We start from the raw sequence: 5,655 nt of genomic DNA, 5'->3' as shown, positions 1-5,655 counted from the left end.
CTAGAGAAAGTGGCTTTCTTTTTTTTTTTGGCTGCGCTGCATGACTTGTAGGATTTTAGTTCCCAACCAGGGATTGAACCCAGGCCACGGCAGTGAGAGCACCGAGTCCCAACCACTGGACAGCCAGGGAATTCCAGGATGCCAAGGTGGGACAAGAGGAAAAAACACCAGGGGAAAAGAACAAAGATCATAAAGTGAGAATGCACGTATGAAAGATTAGGTATCTGAAGAAAAGCACTTCAAGTGAGTGGAGGAAATTAGCAACAGCAAGGCGCCTTAATGAGGTAAACGACTGTCTGCTTTTCGTACACATTTGTAAGCCTTGCAAGAGCAAGGCCTCAAAAGATTGGGTAAAGACTCAGAATTGTTTCTCTCCACGGAAATCTTTAGTAAAAGGCGAAAGAGTTATACGATCTGAAGAGAAACCAGAGTATGCAAGTGGCTTTCTGAATCTCAGTTTCCACATCTGTAAAGTGAGGGCCATAATTCTTTTTTATGTGCCTCAAAGGTAAATTCTGCATGAATCAAATACTTAAGGCAGACTATTTGGCATTTGGGGTTACGGTATCTTTTGGAGAGCATTAATTTAGATGTTACATAAAAGCATATATAAACTGTAAGATGCATTACAAAATATGATATTAAAGTATTAAGGTGTCCAATGATTGTAATCCTGGATATTTCTATCTGTGGATGCCTCTATGGAACTTGGGTTTCTCCTCAGTCATTCCAGTGGTGTATGTCTGAGTGCAATGTGGTTATTACATGAAGTCTTCACTCTTCTGGAACCTTCTGTTACATGCCTCTGGTCTTTACAAAGTGATCATTAACTTCCAGGTGGCCTCCCATTCTGACTCCGGCAATGGGCCAATTTCTTGATTCTATCTCACAATGTAACTTCCAAAGTAAATGTCTATTAAGCCTTTGTGTAAACATTCCAGGCCTGTAGCAAAATCAACTGAACATAAATCACCCACCGAAAAGGGTTTAGGAAAATGTGTAAGTTTGAAAAATGAAGCAGTACAGTACAGTTTCATTGTGGATCTCTGGCCTCAGTTACCTCAACTAAGATTTCTCTGGTCTACATCACAGTTCATCCTCAGAGGTGGTGGTTTTCAGTTACTCCAAAGGGCTTTGCCCAAATATAGAGAAAACAAGCCCTCTGCATATAAAGACACCAAGATGCCTATTTGGAAATGGGCTTAACCGACCTTCTAAATAAAAGCCAGAATCTCCCATGTCCTCGTCACTGACTGTATCTTTTCCACATTTAGAGGGTTTGGCTTTAGAAATCCAAGAGAGTGATTGTGATAAGTTTGTTTTGCTTCAGTATTCTTTCTTTATTTAGAAATGGATGGTGGATGAAAGTTTTTGCTTTTAGAAATTGATTTTGGATTTCTTTCCTTCGGGAAGAAGGGTAATAAGATGAAATGAAAGCCCTGCCTGGAGGGATGAAGGGGAGCAAAGGGAGGGTATTTGATGAAGTTAAAGAACTTGACTTGAGACTTGTCTTGGGGGGCTCAGGTGTGCATTATATCTTTCAAGCGTAAACTTGTCAACTTGACAATAGTTACTGCAAACTTTACTTTTTCCGAAACTATGACCCAGAAAGCATATTTGTGGCGCTACTCCTGTGCAGAGGAATCAACCTATTTGAAGATAGTCATTTTCAAATAGGTTATCACATTTTCACAGTAGAGCATTTCATCTCAGAGAACATTTTCTTTTCCACATACCTAGCAGGCTCTGAAGCAATATCATGGCTTCTCTTTGTGTCTTACCAAATAAAATATATTGTCAACCTTACTCTCTCTCCCTGTTGAAAAGAAATGTAGAAGAAAAGACTCACCAAAAGGGAATTTTGATATTATGTAAGGATGTTGTAGAGTTTGATAAGCTTTGGGTTGAGTTACCAGGAAAGATCACACCGTATCCTTCTCCAGAAGATAATTCAGGAGATGTTCTTGGCTGAGTTCATTTGGCTTTGGTTCTGTCTGGATGCACAAGAGAGTCAAAGTACTCTAAGACTTGCGTTGTTTCCCTGTAGTCACCTATGTCCCTGCCCGGCTCATATTCCTTTGCCCAAGCCAGGAGGTCACTTGCAGTTGGCTCTAGTATATGCACTCTAAGCCTGAGTGCATCTGGTCCTGCAAGGCTGCTTCTCCTAGGCATGGAACAGGCTGGAAGTCTTCACTGCTTCACTTCATAGCCCCAGAATTGCCCTTGACAATGAGGGATGGAGTTAGCGGATGAACTCCCCAGCTACATCCTCCCTCAGAGGGACAGTTCTGAGGTGTGTTGTGTGTTCTAGAAAGTCACTCACAGGGACCCTGGTGGGATTGTGCCTGGTTGACCACAGTGGTAACCTGCTCATAGCACACCCTTCATTGCTTCCTTCGCTTTCCTGCTTCTGCTGGTTCTTCACCTCCCGTGTATTTGCATGCAAATATGTTTCTCATGGTCTGTTTCTGAGAGAACCCAAACTAAGACAATACCTGACCTCCTCGCTTAAGGAATTGCTTAGGCCAGGCATGGAATCTGACGAGTCTTTATGACATCAGCTGTAATATTTAAATAAGAAAATAATAATAATTTATTTAGCATTCACTATGTGCCAGGCATAGTTCCACATGTTACTCTCTCTCTATATATCTATATCTATGAGGTGTGTATGCTTACCATCCCCATTTTGCAGATAAGAAAGTAGAGGCATGGTGATTTGCTCAGTATCACAAAGCCAGTAAGTTTCCAGCCAGGATTCAAACTCAGGCATCTGCAGCCAGCATTCCTAACTACTAAGCCGTCCTGCCTACTCCTTTGAGAATCAAATAAAATAATGGACATGAAGGTTACTAAAAAAAAAAAGTTCTCTGCAAATGAGAGGGATGATTATAACTAAAACCTACCCAATCTTACCCTTTTACTACTCTTGTGTGTTGAGGGGATTTCAGCAAAAGCAGAGGCTGGCACCAAGTCTGCCCTGCTCACCGAGAGCCGCTTACAGATGAGTTGAACTCAGTTTAAAAGGATAATAGATTCCATTTCCTAATTACTGTTTGTTGGAGTGATTGTAAAGACATCCATTGTCAAGATTAGGGAGGTTTCATTGCAGTGGATCATGGGAGGCACTGGGGCAGCTAATACATTGAGGTGCATTAAGAATTATATCACCACCAAAAGATAATCTTGCTGCAGATGAGATTGCTTTGGGCATGTGTTCCAGTGTAGGTGCCAAAAATGCCAAGACTTGGAGAAAGGAGAGGAGAAAGTAGAGCTACTTCCTCTGTATGCTTTGCTGCTTGGAAGAGACAAAAATAGCAGGAAATGCTCATTTCTTCTCCTGGGATCTTTCAGGGACCTCCTATCTGAACAGAACGGTTGAATTTTGCTTGGGTAAGGGATGACTTGCCAGAAGATGAAAAGCACAAGTACAGTCCTTCTCTGCTGCTCCGGAGCAGCTGCTGGGTACAGCGTAGTGAGAGATGGTGTAAAAAAGGTGTGGGGACAGGTGTGGCTCCAGCTTCACGGCTGAAAGCATCCCTGGAGGGCAGCTCCAGCAGAGCAGTTGGGAGTCAGAATCCTGAAAAAAGCAGAAACAAAGAGGCATTCTGCTTTTTCTTTACTATCTTCAATGAGGCTGTTTTTAGAGGGGCATAAAGGTAGTCATGATTTCACAGGCAAATTGGAAGGGACCTAATCTCCACCAGGCCTGGGAAAAACTGTCTAGATATTACAAAGGCACAGAGCTGGGGAAAAGAAATTCAGGATCCTGAATGTTTCCATGGACTTCAAAGTATAAGTGGTGGGGTACAGTTGACAATGGAGTTGACCTCTGTTCCCTTGGTGCTTCGGTGGACTGTCTCAGGACTTGGCACACTGCCGCCCTTCCAAAGCAGATGGGGGAATAAACACCATTAGCACACTGATAAGTGTTTGTTTTCCTTTGGCATTAGGGCTAAGAAAAATAAAGTGGGGAGGGTATCAGGTCCTGAAGTAAGCCTTTAAAAGGTTTCCCTTTTTGATTTTTTTTATGATTGTCTATTTATAACAGCAACAGTCACAAAGAAAAAAAAAAAAAACTTTAATTACCCCGGAACACATTTTGCCAGAATTGCATTTAAGTACTTTTTATTTATGAGCAAGACGCATTATCTTTTATGATGTCTTTAAACCAGTGAGGGGAAGTTGTGGGTATAAACCAAGGTGTTCTGTGGCCTGTTGTCTTTTTTTGAATCCCTGGAAAGGATCACCAAGAAGGATGCTCCAGATAACTTCATCTGCCAGGCAGTTTGCACGAGACGAAAGAGGCCTTTCTGAAGTCCATTAAAGATGATTCATTACTATTGGTCATACACGTTTGTGTTTTATTGCTTAAATGTATAAATCATACATTGGCAACTAATTGTATCTACCACACTATTTTAGGCCCTGGGAGGACTAGAGAGGTACAAGATGTGATTATTATTCCCAAGGAAAGTCCAGTTCAATTAGGGAGACAAGATGGCCATGTGTGTGATAGTTAGAGACAACACCAAAGCATATGATTAAGCAGCAAGTTGCGAATTACAGGCTGTGAGTGCTGTAATTCTCTTAGCGGTGACACAAGAGGTGTTGTGGAAGCAGCAAAGCTTGAGACAGATCTTGAAGGACTGGGGCAGTTGGAACAAGTTGAGGAGGTGTGGAGAGGTCATTCTGGGTTAGGAGAATGGCATGCATGAAAAGCACGGAGGTGAGAACGCACATGAATGTCTATGACACCTCAAACAGAGCAGACTGCTAGATTGGAGGGTTTGGGCAAATGAGTGAGCAGTAAGATGAAAGAAAACAGAGCCAGAGAGAGGAGACAGGCTGTTCTAAAATCACGCATTCATCTTCCTCTCAGTTCTGTTACAAATCCATGTTAGATCATTCTGTTTTGTCCATTTGCTTACTGTCATTTTTTAAAGGCATAATCTGTGTATATAGCACGGTGCTGGGAGACATGGTCTGTCTTAGTTTGCGTTTCCCCAGGGGCAGACCCTGATACAAGGAGTCCAGGGCAAGTCATTTATTTGGGAGGTGATCCTAGGAAACTCTAGAGGCGGGTAGAAAAGTGAGGCAGGGAGGTAAAAGAAGGCCATAAGGGGTGCGTTATCAAGATATTTACCAATGTGGGCAGCTGGAGCTTGATTCCACTGGGGAGCAATGGAACTCAGTATAGGATGTGCCTCAGATGGTCCTGCCTGAGGGGTGAGGGAGTTGGGGTATTTATCCACCAATCCCCTTCAGTCACTGGTCAAGGGCTGCTTTTGAGGGCATTAACTCCCGAACACTTTAAAAAAAAATTATTTTATATTGGAGTATATGGTTGCTTCCATGTCTTGGCTATTGTAAACAGTGCTGCAGTGAACACTGGGGTGCATGTATCCTTTCGAACCATATTTTTCTCTGGATATATGCCCAAGAGTGGGATTGCTGGATCATATGATAGAATTCGGTAAAGTGGAAGGATACAAAATTAATACACAGAAATCCCTAACACTTTTGTGCCAGAAAAAGTCCACAAGCAGAAGTTGCAGGTGTTTGCAGTAGGCAATTTTGGTGCTAATATGTCAGTATTTTTAGCCTGGAAGTTGGAGATCATGCATTTTAGGCACCTTGGGCTGCTATAATAAA

At 42.3% G+C, this 5,655-nt stretch overlaps 1 non-coding gene across 1 annotated transcript; it reads right to left on the bottom strand.

Annotated features, from left to right (window-relative positions):
* Nucleotides 1-318: 318 nt before the first annotated feature.
* On the bottom strand, nt 319-434 carry LOC137208259 (U5 spliceosomal RNA). Its single transcript, XR_010935575.1, has one exon. It is a non-coding gene; the product is annotated as a U5 spliceosomal RNA (small nuclear RNA).
* Between the last annotated feature and the right edge of the window lie 5,221 nt (nt 435-5,655).

This window comes from Pseudorca crassidens, chromosome 15 (assembly GCF_039906515.1).
Source record: "Pseudorca crassidens isolate mPseCra1 chromosome 15, mPseCra1.hap1, whole genome shotgun sequence".
In the NCBI taxonomy this organism is placed as follows: Eukaryota; Metazoa; Chordata; class Mammalia; order Artiodactyla; family Delphinidae; genus Pseudorca; species Pseudorca crassidens.
This window is presented reverse-complemented; position numbering and strand designations above follow the sequence as displayed.